The 15,442-nt window shown below is 37.5% G+C and overlaps 1 protein-coding gene and 2 pseudogenes across 4 annotated transcripts in view; all 3 read right to left on the reverse strand.

The window, feature by feature from the left end:
- LOC129453070 (uncharacterized) overlaps nucleotides 1–15,442 on the reverse strand; it is a 206,855-nt gene that overhangs the window by 12,758 nt on the left and 178,655 nt on the right. The window lies entirely within an intron of this gene.
- Nucleotides 513–6,943, reverse strand: LOC129454152 (uncharacterized; annotated as a pseudogene).
- The window catches only part of LOC129453642 (uncharacterized), a 36,589-nt pseudogene continuing 28,571 nt past the window's right edge, over nucleotides 7,425–15,442 (reverse strand).

A 15,442-nucleotide genomic window follows, 5' to 3' on the forward strand; every position in this document is an offset into this window, starting at 1 on the left:
TTCGAGTTTAGATTTGGGATACTGATTAACACTTTTCACCAGTTGTTTTTTTCCTGCTGGTTAAAGATTAAATAATTCCGTTGATAAGTTATTGGTATTTGGACTTTGAATAGTCATTGTGATGCTTGTTTTGAGCTAGTTTTGAACGTCCAGTCGGATGTTTTTGAAACGTGAGTCTGGCAACCCTGGCTGTCCTTGCGCAGAGTTTCTAAATAACGTACATGTAAATGAACATTTAAATCAGATTGCAATGTTTAGGCTGCATGTAAACTGTATCGTCGTAACCTTCAATCGTATTAAATTTAGTCGGATTGACACATTTTTGTGCATGTAAACAGCCATTGTGAAAAAATATCTAGCACTAGCAACCTCCCCAGAATAGTGTATCTATATCTAGTTCTTTATCAGTAAATGGTCAGTGAGCTAAACCTTTAGGAAAATGTTAATTGTCAACTCCAGTTTAATTGTCAAACTAAACATTAATAAAAGCTGTTTTAATTTTTACATTAGTAACTGTTTACTTGTAGATGGTGCCTGCAGGGTCAGGGATAAATCTTCTTCTTTGGTAGTTTTTACTGACAGTTTGCAAACAGTGTGCATTATCGCCATCTTCTGGACTGAAGTGTGAACTCCTTGGGATATCAATTATATTACTCTACTACGGAGGTGAGATTAAAGAGATTAAAGATTAATTAATTAATATAAATAAAGTTAACTAAATGGGGGACTGATGTTTCTTAATATTCTATATCCTATTTGCGAGTTGAGTTTATGATATAAAACCATTCATTAAATGTACAAACCTTTTGTACGACATGAAGTAAACACAAAAAATCTAGTTAAAGTACAAGGCAGTGATTCAGTGTTAAGATTCTATAGAAAATATATGTGATTTAAGTTATGACACTTAACTTTAACATCAGTTAAAACGATAACAACAAATAACAGACTTCAGGTGAATAATAAAGAGAAATAAATTGATGAGACCAAATGCCAGTTAGATGCACTACATTGACAAATGTTTTGGGACACCTGCCTTTATATTCTTAATCCATATGGTTTAATATGGAGTTTTGTCCACCCTTTGCAGCTATAATAGCTTCAAATCTTCTTGGAAGACTTTCTACAAGGTTCAAGAGTGCATTTATGGGAATTTTTGACTATTCTTCTAAAAGCACATTTGTAAGACACTGATGTTGGCCTCGCTCGTAGTCTCCGCTCTAATTCATCCAAAAGATGTTTGATTGAGTTGAGGTCGGGACTCTGTGTAGGACAGTCAAGTTTCTGCACACTCTTTGCTTTGTGCACTGGTGCCATCCATAAACTGTTCCCACAAAGTTGGAGCATGAAAATATCCAAAATGTCTTAGTATGATGAAGCATTAAGAGTTCCTTTCAGTTGATGTGACTGGAACACCTGAATTCAATGATTTGGAGGGGTGTCCCAAAACTTTGGACAATATAGTGTATATCCAAAGGGAATATTTCATGTTTAACGATCAGACATTGAAGGGCAGAGCAGCTACACTAAGCCAACGGCAAATTTCAGAAGGACTTGCCGAGAGGATACTGCCCTCAGTGGTGTGTACACAGTGCTGACGGCCTGCTGATCACCTTGAACTCACATATCCAAATCATCAGAGAAAATTATAATATATGCGCTATCTTTACTAACTAACCAAAGAATTAAAAGTTTATTCTAGTGTTGTAGTTCTCGGTCTTGGTCTCGTCTTGGAATCGACCGCATTTTTACTCGGTCTCGTCTCGGTCTCAGACAAAGAGAACTCTGAATTTTATTTCAAGACCGGTCAAGACCACAACTGATGGCACATCACAAATTTATTTTTTACCATTAATTTTATGCAGTTTATTCAGTTTATTCACTTATTCCACATTTTACCATAAGTGTTTTAATGCAGTGACTTGCACTGGGGTCTTGGTCTTGACTTGGTCTCGGCCTGTCTTGGTCTCGGTTTAGGTGGTCTTGACTACAACACTAGTTTATTCATCAATATTTTCAACTAAAAAGCTACATTTTATGACACAAAAGAGTAATATTTCAAATATTGTGCAGGTTTTAAGCTCCATTGCCGTTGACGTGAAATGCATTCTAACTTGTCTTTCATAAGTCCACACAAGTCACCTTCTGATGCATCCTCGATACAATGAGCGGATCAAGAACACATCCTGAGATGTTATGTGAACTTGACTTGATGTGAACTTGGAATTGGAACAGTACTTGGGCCACGACTGATGACGTTTCACAAGTCCACAAGAACACAAGTACAGACATCTTGGGCTTTTGGGCGCATGTAGACTTTTAGTAAAGATCCTCCAGACAGTTTTATTAACAAGATCTTTATAAACTCTGTTGCCATATCCACACTGTTGAGACATGAATGGTTTCTATTGAGTGTGGATTCTCATGTGTTTGTTAAGTGTAGCTTTTGTTTTGAAAGTCTTTTTACACTCATGGCATGTGAAGGGTTTCTCTTCAGTGTGATTTCTCAAATGTACATTAAGGTTTGATTTTGTCCTGAAACTCTTTCCACAGGGTTGACACACGTATGGTTTCTCTCCAGTGTGAATTCTCACGTGTCTATTAAGGTCATATTTCATTGTAAAACTCTTTCCACACAAATGACATGTGAACGGTTTTTCTCCAGTGTGAAGTGTCATGTGTGTCTTAAGATTACCTTTAGTTGCAAAACTCTTTTCACAGTGATGGCACACGTGTGGTTTCTGTCCGGTGTGAATCCTCATGTGTAGGTTAAGGTTAGGTTTTGTCCTGAAACTCTTTCCACAGTGTTGACACAAGTATGGTTTCTCTCCAGTGTGAATTATCACGTGTCTATTAAGGTCACATTTCATCGTAAAACCCTTTCCACAGTGATGACAAGTGAATGGGTTCTCTCCAGTGTGAATTCTCACGTGTCTATTAAGGTCACGTTTCGTTCTAAAACTCTTTCCACACAGATGACATGTGAACAGTTTTTCTCCAGTGTGAAGTGTCATGTGTGTCTTAAGATTACCTTTAGTTGTAAAACTCTTTTCACAGTGATGGCACATGTGCGGTTTCTCTCCGGTGTGAACTCTTGAATGTTTCTTAAGTTCACTTGCAGTTGTAAAACTCTTTCCACAGTGATGACACAGATGTGGTTTCTCTCCAGTGTGAATTCTCACATGTTCGTTAAGGTACCATTTTATTCTGAAACTCTTTCCACACTGTTGACATACATAAGGTTTCTCTCCAGTGTGAGACCTCATGTGTATCTTAAGGTAACTTGCAGATATAAAACTCCTTTCACACTCATGGCACGCGTGTGGTTTTTCTTTAATGTGACTTCTCACATGAGTCTCAAGTTTACTTTTATCTCTGAAACTCTTTCCACACTGTTGACATGTTAAAGGTTTCTCCTCACTGTGAGTCCTCTTGTGATCTTCAGGGCGTTCATCTTCACTGGAACTATTTTCACACTTTATGTCTTCTGTCTTCAGAGTTTCTTTCTGTGAAACATTATGGTTTATTTTTACAATCTGATGTTTCTCATCCACTTCAGCTTGACTCTCCTTTTTCACTTCCATCATATCTAAAATAAAGACAGTAAATAGTTCATATTGATAAAACCAGAATGACAAAACACATTTGAGATTGTCATGCATTCATGTTATTTTTAATGTAAAGTACATTATGTCATTTCTATTGTCAATTTCTGCTCTTGTAGTTTAACTCTTATGCTGTGTTTATAACACTTGTGGTGTTTCCAATATCACCAAACATTGGATTCTATCTTTTTGTCAACTTGTTTTCTTTCAGTTAGGACTGGTTTTCATGCATCTGAATATTTAGTGAAAATAGCACTATCTGTGAATAGTGTTGCAAAATTCCAGGAATTTTCAAGGCTGGAATCTTTCCATGGGAATTAATAGGAATATATGAGAATTAATGGGAATAAACCCATTCAATCGTGACATCTCTCCTTCTGTGGCCCTGTAGTGGACAGTGTGACGGTGAGACAGTGCTGATTAAATATTATTATACCACGGACCTACTGAATGCTGTATTCTGATTGGCTGAGAAATGTTCCATGGGTGCTGATTATTTTTCAATAACCGCATGCCTAACCTTTAAAATGTTTTAAAACTAGGCACCAGAGCAATATTTTTGGTAACAGTGGTATAAGATGAATAATAGACTCAATTGAATTATTTGAAAATAATGCACGCCCGCGGCGTAACAGCAAGGCGCGTATTATCACCTTGGGTGTGCATTATTTTCTTATAATTCAACAGCCCGTCGTCAATTATTTCTTAATAACTTATTTTTGATTTAAGATATTACAAATATAGGCCAATATGATTATTACTCAGTACTAAGGGTGTCACGATTTAGATTTTAAATCGAAATCGATCGAAATTAAGTCACAACCTCAAACTTTCAATTAAAAAATGGGATCGTCAAATTAGACAAGTGCTCAGCTGCTGGCGCGTTGATCAAAAATATATATAATATAATAATGCAATGCATGCTGTGCTGTGTGCACCAAAACTAAACTGAAATCTCAGCGTACAGAAATTTAAGCTCCAACCTAAAACAACAACTAGCGGTAAATTATGTAAATCCTTTAATGCATGGCTAGCCGTGGATTATCCCGCTTATAACACGGTTATTTGCCAAGTTAAAAACAAGTTAAAGCTGTAACTGATGTTTACAGTGTCATTTTTTAACAGACGGGTAAAAATGACGGTTATTTTCTTAAGTTACGGCTGGTTAGTTCTAGTGTGCGATGCATGCGCTAGTCACCTGTGTGCGTCTCTTCTTTAAAGAGTACGACAAAGATAAAGTCAATGGGACAAAGACAACTAAATGGGCAGTTAACACTTTCAGTGACTTTTTGCGCCAAAGACAGAACAATTGTAAAGATCTACTCTGCTTCTCTTTTAAATTAGACATTTTGGGGGTTTTATGCCTTTGTTCAGTCGGCCGCTGGACGTGAATACAGTGTTGCAAGTTTGATGTGTCTCAGAGAAAATAAAAGAATAAAGTATGTTTTTAACAACGTATCCTCCATCCCACACAACGTTTTTGGTCGTTTGTCCATTCCCTCAAATACGCCCAACAAAGCTGTTTACTAAATTAGCGCCTCTACTGGCCAGAGGTGAAACTTTATATATTAGGGTATGAAATTATAGTTTGGGGTATCATTTTGATGTAATAACATGCATTTGGGTATGATTATTAGTTTAAAATGCCAGGATTCGTTGTATTTTACTACACATTACACTATTCAGGAATTTGGAGCAAATAACGTACCCATTTATTTATTATTTGATATAATACACAGCATACAAAACAATCACAACTTTTTTCAAAAATTACTTAAAATATTTCAAGTGTACCGAGGCCAAACAATCAATTTATATGAAGAAAAGATGCAAAACTGATCACAATCCACCATAGATATCATATCCTGTGTATACAGATTCAAAAACTGCCGCCAGAAGCAGCGATTATACATCATCTTTGATTGTGAAACAGCGTTGGCTCTCATGTGTCTTGTGACCGATTGCATCATTACATTAGCTATAAAACTGAAGTGCTATTGGCTGATGTTAACTACTGCATCATGATCTATGTTCCGGTTTATATTTGAATGAGATCGGACTGTTTGCGTTGCATTCGTGGATTTCTTCATATAAAGTGATCGTATGGCTTCAGTTCACAAGGTTTGCAACGCGAATTGTTTGTAATACTTTTATACTGCTGTTTTTTTGGTCAATTTATGCAATAAACACCTGTGACTGTACTTTTGCTTACGTGTTGTGTTTTATATGGTTAGGAACTGGTTGGTTTAGATGCTCCAAAATATCTTTAAACCATAAATGTTTATGAAACAAAATAAAATGCATATAATCTGACGTATAAGGCATACATTTATATCTACAATAAGTTACCGCCAACCAGCTGCAAGTAACAGTGTAATTTCTACTGTTTTTTTTTTACATTGTACAAAATGACACAGAGTCACTCTTGTTGTGGTGATCCCAGTCAAAAATGATCGTCCATTTAAAGTGAAGGTGGAAGATCACAAAACACAATCAGAAAATTATTTTACAATTGTGCCGTTCCCTATCAAATCCAAGTCATTAAATTTACCTATTTAACAAACCAAAATGAAAAACGCTGTGACAAAATGACATCAACTTTGTGTGAGCTCATGTAAATGAAGCATGCATCTAATGCATTTACTGAACGTATGCACATGAATGACAATACTGTAGCCTATTTCATGTGCCTTGTTAATAAGCGCTTTGCATTTAAGACAGACAGTGCTTGTTTGGACATCTTTTGGGGCACACAATGTGCATCTCTTCCTTTTCTCTTTTCTGTTTGAAGACCCTGGTTATAAACTATTTTCTGTAGGCCGGTCATTTATGACCAGAAACACCACAAGTTTATCAAGGTGGGGGGGGGGTCCCCAAAGCGACAAAAACACTTTTTTGAGAGAGAGACTGATCTAGTCTTTGTAGTTAACTAGTAGAGCATTACATGGAGATCACAGTCATTCAATCCACTGAAGGTTGCTTTGCATAAAACTCTTTACCTGATGTTTCAATCTAATTCTACTGAATGCAGAAAGTTATTACCTCATGGATTTTAGTTTATTTTTCCCTCATGTTTCTCAATGTTTTAATGATTATTCCTCAACCATCAATAATAAAGATTGAAAAACAGACACCAACCTATTTGTTCCTCAGTATCTTCATCCTTTATTCTGCATGGTTGTGGATCTGTCATCTTCTCAAGCTCCTCTTTCACCAGCATCAACATTATGTCATGAAGATTTCAGTTGTCACACATGGAGTGATTTCTCTGTGTGTTTGATTCCAGCATTTATTGGTGGATTTTTGTAGGAGGAGCTTCACTGAATGTCTCAATCACTTTTACTTGTGGGTGTAAACTAGAGGTGAAAAAAGAGACATTAAAACATTTAATGTAAAACATTCACAATCTGTTTCTCATGTATCAATCACAATTTTATTTTATTTAAATCAGAGGATTAAGGTTTTGGAGACCCCCATTAACTGCTATTCAGCCTAGTTATGGACGTATAATTATTATTTTTTTGTCTTTATTATTATTATTCACAAATTTCTATTTTGAGTAATAATATAGAAATATCCTCTGAACATCTCACTTCATCTAATTTGACTGAATTTTTATCAAATGCCTTCTTACAAAAAGAAATAGGGATGCACTGTAAGGAAAATTCTTGTCCGAAGCCGAATAAAATGAAAAGCTCAGCCGAATGCCGAAATACCACATAATTTTAACATTGTTAATTTCCCTAATTATTTTGCCATCAAGTTACATTTAAGAATGTCCTTTTTACTATATTTTTTCACATTATTAAATTTTTTTTGCATTCCAGCAGTCATTATAGGGCCTTACACGAGGTCACTTCTCTGATCAGATAGACTTGTTAAAACCGTCCAGTTGCATTTGACCACAAAAATGAGTCTTAGCTAAACGGATATTAATCCGATCCTTATTCCTGAGCAAAATGCAAATAACCTATTCATTACTCTGCCTTAAAGAGGTCATAGTATTAAAAGTGCTATAATTGGGACCCCAGTGCTTCTATCAACCTAGTAAATGTGAAAAAGATCAACCCATTATTTATTTTGTTAGAATGTTCTGAATACAGTTCTAATTAAAATTTGTACCGTTAACATTGCATTTTAAAAATGAAACAGCCATTTATATTTTATTTTTCTTGTCATGGTTAAAAAGGAAAAATGAACAGATGCAAAAGTACACGGACAGCTGATTAGTTTCAATGTATTACAAAATAAAATATGATATAACTTTTGTACAACATGAAGTAAACACAAGAAAAAAATCTAGTTAAAGTACAAAGGCAGTGGTTCAGTGTTAAGATTATATTGAAAATATGTGATTTAAGTTACGAAACTTAACTTTAACATCAGTTAAAATGATAATAACAAATAACAGACTTCATATGAATAATAAAGAGAAATATATTGAAAAGACCAAAAAATGCCAGTTACATATATCAAAAGGGAATTGTAGGAGCCATAGTTAGCTTATTTAACCTTTTTTGTTCAATTTGTTCATTTAAATATAATTCTGTTGTTGTATGATTAATTGTTTATTTCTTCAAGGTTGTGTCCTCTATAGGTGAGAGAAATGTTTAAAAGGTTATGCCACCCATGACAGGAGGAAGGCGCTGGTGCAAGATCATACAGTTATTTGACGATACACATGGAGAATGGCTGAAAGTGTGTTTGTGTTGTTTGTTTTATGCTATAATGCATCTTTAATTTTGATACAATAAAGTAATCATTAAGACACATCAACAAGCCTCTTTGGATTTTATGCTACTTTGTACGTGTCAGAAACATTGCATCATTACCTCTCACGGTGGTTAAGAAACAAGGGATAAAATTGGAAATTTGGAAGCCACAGAAATATTTCATGTTTAATCATCAGACACTGAAGGGCAGAGCAGCTGCATTGAGACAGAGGCAAATTTCAAGAGGACTTGCAAAGATGAATCTGCCCTCGGCGGTGTACACGGCACTGACTGCCCGCTGATCAACTTGAACTAACATATCCAAAATCATCAGAGGAAATGTTTATATAGGAGCTATCTTTACTAACTGACCACAGATTTAAAGTTTATTCATCTATTTTCTTGACTAAACGGCAACATTTTATGACACAGAAAGAGTAATATTTCAAATATTGTGCAAATATTGTGCTCACCCTGTGGTCTGTGTGGGTCCTAACACCCCAGTATAGTGACGGGGACACTATACTGTCAAAAAAAGCACCGTCCTTCGGATGAGATGTTAAACCGAGGTCCTGACTCTCTGTGGTCATTAAAAATCCCAGGATGTCCTTCGAAAAAGAGTAGGGGTGTGCCCCGGCATCCTGGCCAAACTTGCCCATTGGCCTACTAATCATCCCTCATACTAATTGGCTATATCACTGCGTTTCCTTTCCACTACTAAGCTGGTGTGTGGTGGGCGTTCTGGCGCAATATGGCTGCCGTCGCATCATCCAGGTGGATGCTGCACATTGGTGGTAGTTGAGGAGATTCCCCCATTCATATGTAAAGCGCTTTGAGCACTGAGAAAAGCGCTATATAAATGTAACAAATAATTATTAACTTGGCTGTCATAAGTCCACACAAGTCACCTTCTGATGCATCCTTAAGAAAAAGAACGGATCAAGAACACATCTTGGGATGTTAAATGAACTTGACTTGATGTGAACTTGGAATTGGAACAGTACTTGGGGCACGACTGATGACGTTTTACAAGAACACAGATTGAGAAACGGCCTGAATCTTTTTTGCCGTACGCCATTTTTGGCTTTTGTGCGCATGTAGACTTTTAGTAAGGATCCTCCAGACAGTTTTATTAATAAGACCTCAGCTGATTTCTAAACTTTGTTGCCATATCCACACTGTTGACACATGAATGGTTTCTATCGAGTGTGGATTCTCATGTGTTTGTTAAGTGTAGCTTTTGCTTTGTAACTCTTTTTACACTCATGGCATGTGAACGGTTTCTCTTCAGTGTGAGTGCTCAAATGTACATCAAGGTTAGATTTTGCCCTGAATCTCTTTCCACAATGTTGACACACGTATGGTTTCTCTCCAGTGTGTATTCTCAAATGTTTCTTAAGTTCACTTGCAGCTGTAAAACACTTTCCACACCGATGACAAGTGAACGGTTTTTCTCCAGTGTGAATTCTTGCGTGTATCTTAAGGCTACATTCAACTCTGAAACTCTTTCCACACTGTTGACACGTGAAAGGTTTCTCTCCAGTGTGAACTCTTATGTGTTTCTTAAGTTGACTTTTATCTATGAAACTCTTGTCACAGTGATGGCATGCGTGTGGCTTTTCCCCACTGTGAGTTTTCATGTGGCGGTTAAGGTTCGTTTGAAAGGTGAAACTCTTTTCACATAGTTGACACGTGTAATGTTTCTCTCCAGTGTGAATCATCATGTGTGCTTTAAGGTTATATTTTCTTCTGAAACTCTTTCCACACTGTTGACATGTTAAAGGTTTCTTCTCACTGTGAGTCCTCTTGTGATCTGCAGGTCGTTCATCTTCACTGAAACTATTTTCACACTTTATGGTTTCTGTCTTCAGAGTTTCTTTCTGTGAAACATTATGGTTTATTTTTACAATCTGATGTTTCTCATCCACTTCAGCTTGACTCTCCTCTTTCACTTCCATCATATCTAAAATGAAGACAGTAAATAGTTCATATTGATAAACCAGAATGACAAAACACATTTGATGCTTGGAATGTCTATTTTTAAACAGTTTAAGTGAAATCGAGTTCAATAACAACTCAAAACACTCCAGGAAATATTATTTAGATCCCGGACGAGCCCCCAAATAATGTTACAATAAATTATGTTTTAGGGGTATTTCTGACATTATTTATTAAAAAATATTATTTAGTGTGTCAGGCAATACTAAGAAACAAGGTTGCGGTGCAAAACAAGTGGCTGATTGGATTATAAGTGGACGAGAGAGACAGATTCCCATTTAGACTTCGCGTTTTGTCCACTTGTGAGTTGTTAAAAATGCAAGCGGAGATTATATATGAGATTACAGCTGCTTGTGTTGTTACTGAACCTCTCATTTAAGAGCAATTGATTAAATAAGCTTGCGCAATTTTACGCCCTCGCTTAATAAAAGAGGTGGAGAGCAGATGCTAGGGCTGGGCAGTATGACGGTACATTCCGTTACCGCAAAATAAAATGTCAGATGTAACAGATTTTTCTATTCTGTCTATTCTGCAGAATGTAAAATAGTGGACGTGGCTAACTCCGCATGTTAGACTGAACGTGACGAAAACATATAAAATAAGAGAGTGGCAACACTGTTATCGGAGCTCCGTCGAGTTCATCATCTAAATCCTATTTTCCTACTATCTAGTTTAGCTTCTTCCATCAGCACAGAGGGGCTTACATGTGCTAAGTGTATTGAAGTAGTAAGGCTGACGGTGAAGGTTGCAGAACTAGAAGCGTGCATCCGAACGCTCGTTGAGGACAGTAAGACCGCTAATGCTAAGTGTTTGAAACATTAACATGTTTCGGGTGCGCCTACAGTAACGCGTAATACACATAACTCGGTTCCGGCAACTAAGTTAAGGCGGCCGACTAACTGGGTGACTGTCAGGCGGCATAGTCATATTCGATGCCCATCGAAGACCCCCCTAGTAGTTTCTAACAGATTCGACATTTTAAGCAATACACTGGCTGAGACATCTGTTAAAGGTGACCTGGTTATTGGAGACTCGATACTCAAGAACGTGAACATTGAGGCACCAGCCACCATAGTTGACTGTATACCGGGAGCCAGATCGTCAGACATTAGATCCAAACTTAAAGTGCTGGCTAATGCTAAGCGTAAGTTTTCTAAAATTGTTAATCACGCCCAGCGCAAATGACACCAGACTCCGCCAGTCGGAGATCACCAAAGATACTATTAAAGAGGTGTGTGAAATTGCAAAAACAATGTCAGATAATGTTATATGCTCTGGTCCCCTCCCTGCCTACCGGGGTGATGAAACTTATAGCAGATTAGTGTCTCTTCACCACTGGATGTCAAAATGGTGCCCTCAGCATAACGTAGGGTTTATAGACAATTGGAAGCGTTTCAGGGGGAGACCTGACCTGCCAAAGAGAGATGGCCTTCATCCATCATCGGAAGGGAATGTAATACTTTCTAGAAATCTGACCAATACTCTTACTTCTAATACAGTCTGACTATCCAGGGCCCAGGTCAGGAAACAGATAGATCGGCTTACCCGTCCGTCTGTTAGCTGCCCTGACATGTCAAGATCACACATATCCCAGCACTTAGAGTCTATCTTACCAGAGTATCAACACAATTGGTCCTCGAACAAACACAGAGCACCCTTTACCTCGTCTCGTACAAATCTTACTAACATAAAATTAGAAAACAATAAATTTACAGATGAACCTCGAATGCTTTTTGAGCTGCTGTGCCTTTCTTCTCAAATGTGTTTTTATAAATCTTATGCCTGCCCGCTGCAGCTCAGCCGTGTAAACTTCCGAAATTTACCAGAATGCAATCGCATCGCATTCTTGCAGGCAGTGATACACGCGCCCAGGGTTTGTGCCCGCGCGCGAGCGAGCGAGCGAGCGAACGAGGGAGAGAGAGCGGCAGCGTTGTGCTGATTTATATGCTGCTTCTAATACTATTGTCATTTTCTTTCTAGTTTGTTTCACTAAACCGTATCTCCGCTATTTTAAACAGTACTCGACATGTACTCCAATGTGTTTTTATAAATCTTATGCCTGCCCCGCTGCAGCTTAGTCGTGTAAACTTCCGAAATTTACCAGGATGCAATCGCATTCTTGCCTTCATGAAGCTGATGCACACGCCCGGTGTGTGTGTGTGTGTGCGCGCGAGCGAATGAGGGAGGGAGAGAGAGGGAGAGAGAGAGAGAGAGAGAGAGAGAGGGAGAGAGAGAGAGGGAGAGAGAGCTGCAGCATTGTGCTGATTTATATGCTTTTGATACTATTGTCATTTTCTTTCTAGTTTTTTTTACTAATCTCCGCTTTTTTAAACAGTACTCGACATGAACTCCAGGATTTTTAAACTCCTCAAAAAAATAGAGTAATGGTGACAGCCCTAAATCTAATGTAGAGATATATGCAGTATAGTCCACGCATTTAAAGTGTTTTTTAGCATGTAGATCTTGTCGGCTTTATCATTTTAAAAGTAGATCACCACACAAAAAAGTCTGGACACCCCTGCTGCTGTATTCAATAAGAGTGAGGGCCGGGTGATACGAGGGGGAGTTCGGGACAAATTGTTCAGCACAACCAATTTGATCACCCACTTAAAAAATAAGCATCCCGAAGCTTACAAAGAATAAGCTTACATATCAATCAGCTAATTGATGACATTTTGCACATGGGTAAAGGTGCCCAATCAGTCATTTCTGGAAATAAATTACAATAGTAAAAAAGTGTTTTGGAAAATAGCTCTTTATTTGATTATCATTAAAATGTGTTTTCTATACAGAGATATCGGCATCAGCAAATATCGGTATCGGCCATAACAGACAAGGGTCATATCGGTTATCGGCCAATATTTTCACATGGTTGCATCACTGTGTACTCGTTATATTTGTTACCTCTAGGAGATATTATCAGGAATCATAACATACGGTTTCACTGCTATGCAGATGATACCCAGCTTTACATCTCCTCACATCCTAGCGAAACACACCAGTTTTCTAAGCTATCAGACTGCATCAGCGATATAAGTGACTGGATGGCACATAACTTCCTTATGCTCCAATAAGACTGAGATATACTTGTTATCGAACCGAATCGCTACAAATATAATATGACAGATTACAAGTTGCCCATAGATGGCTGCACTGTGGTGCCAACCTCCACCGTTAAGAATTTAGGTAAGATGTTCGACAGCAATTTATCCTTCGATAGCCATATCTCCAATGTCTGCCGCACAGCATTCTTCCATAAATATCTCAAAAATACGCCATATGCTGTCTGCATCAGATGCAGAGAAGCTTATCCACGCTTTTATGACCTCTAGAATAGACTATTGTAACTCGTTACTCGGAGGATGCCATGCAAATCAGGTAAACAAGCTTCAGCTAGTTCAAAACGCTTCTGCAAGAGTGCTTACTCGATCCAAGAAGTATGACCGCATAAGCCCAATTCTGGCATCTTGGCTACCAGTTAAATATTGCATACAATTTAAAATATTACTAATCACATACAAAGCCTTAAATGGCCTAGCACCCTCATATCTTAGAGAATTGTTATCAGAATACAATCCATCACGTGCATTGCGGTCACAAAATGCTGGTCTCTTAATTATCCCTAAAATATCAAAAGTGTCTAAAGGTGGAAGATCCTTTTCCTACTCAGCCCCTAAGCTATGGAATGATTTATCAACCGATATCCGAAAATCAGAGACAGTAGATAAATTTAAATCTAGACTTAAAACTTTTCTCTTTAACAAAGCATTCACATCATTTGTTTTAGTAACGGTACTTATCTCCCAATAGCTAGCTTGTACAACGTAATAAATAAATAAATTAAAACCTTTTTTCGTCAACACTCCAAAGCATGGTAAATGTCATAAATACTCTTTAGTAATATGCTGAAACTTTGAATTAGTTGTCGGTTGAGTCTTAATTTCCACATATGGTCGGGTTGCAATTTTGGCTTTTTCCCATGATCTTGAGAATAGTATGTCATACAGAACCGTTTGCCACTGTACTTTAGTATTAACGACGGCAGTGGGGCCTCTGGCATTACTCAAACAAGTTTCTGTTTTAAAGATCATATGGGGGGTCCCATACATGGACTCGCCCTGGGCCCACAAATTTTCTAAAATCATCAACTATACGTAATACACTTAACCAGCAATAGTTAGCCTGTCCGGAACCGAGTTGACTAAAACCACATCACTGTGTGACACTTGCTTTTCATGTGAACGGCCCGTATGCTAATAATAATAATAATAATAATAAGTCGGCACACCTCTAATCTACTGGCTGTTCTTCAACGTGATGTCCAGCTGATGCTGGGTTTAAAGTGAGACAAATCTGAAACATTTCCATGGCATAATTGTGAAAGGTCTGAGATGTAGAAGAATTGTGAAACTTGTGTTGTGTTGTGTCACACATTATTAGTTCTTCGTCACATGTATAGTAGACCATTATTTGTCAGTGGGTAATGATTGCCCTTTTCACCGGCTACCACCACAAGTAAATTTTAGATCTGTGGGAAACACTGCAACGTTTAAGAAAACAAGAAGGCATGTGGTTTAAAAGATTGCAAGTAAAATAAAAAGCATATCTGTATGCAATACAGTTTCATTATTGTTCATTATTATCCAGAGCGCCTTAATATAACTTGAAAAAAATATGTGCGACCAAATCACATTTTTCGCCAGTAACTGAAAAAGTTGGTAGCGCAAGGTTAGTGTAGTTCCCTGAATAAAGCAATAAAAAAATTTCTGAAGCGATCTGTTAACCCTCTCCTCTCCAGTTAAAAGGATGCAAAAACACAGCTTGGTACCAGTTAAAGGAAAAGTATGTTAGAAATTTATATCAATTAATCATAAAATGGCCCTGATATGTCACTAGACATTAAGAATTAATTTTCATTTCAAATATTTATATCACTGACATCAGTGGCCTAGCAAGTAGGGTTGTGCCGATAGACGATAGTATCGTGTATCGACGATCTTCAGACATATCGCCAATGGCAGGCTTTCATGGCGATAGTCAAGACGATAGTTGGCGAATGGTTATTATTAAATTTATTATCATCATAGTTTTATATTAACACCGACAATGCATGCTTTTCCTCACATG

This window comes from Misgurnus anguillicaudatus, unplaced genomic scaffold, assembly GCF_027580225.2.
Source record: "Misgurnus anguillicaudatus unplaced genomic scaffold, ASM2758022v2 HiC_scaffold_32, whole genome shotgun sequence".
In the NCBI taxonomy this organism is placed as follows: Eukaryota; Metazoa; Chordata; class Actinopteri; order Cypriniformes; family Cobitidae; genus Misgurnus; species Misgurnus anguillicaudatus.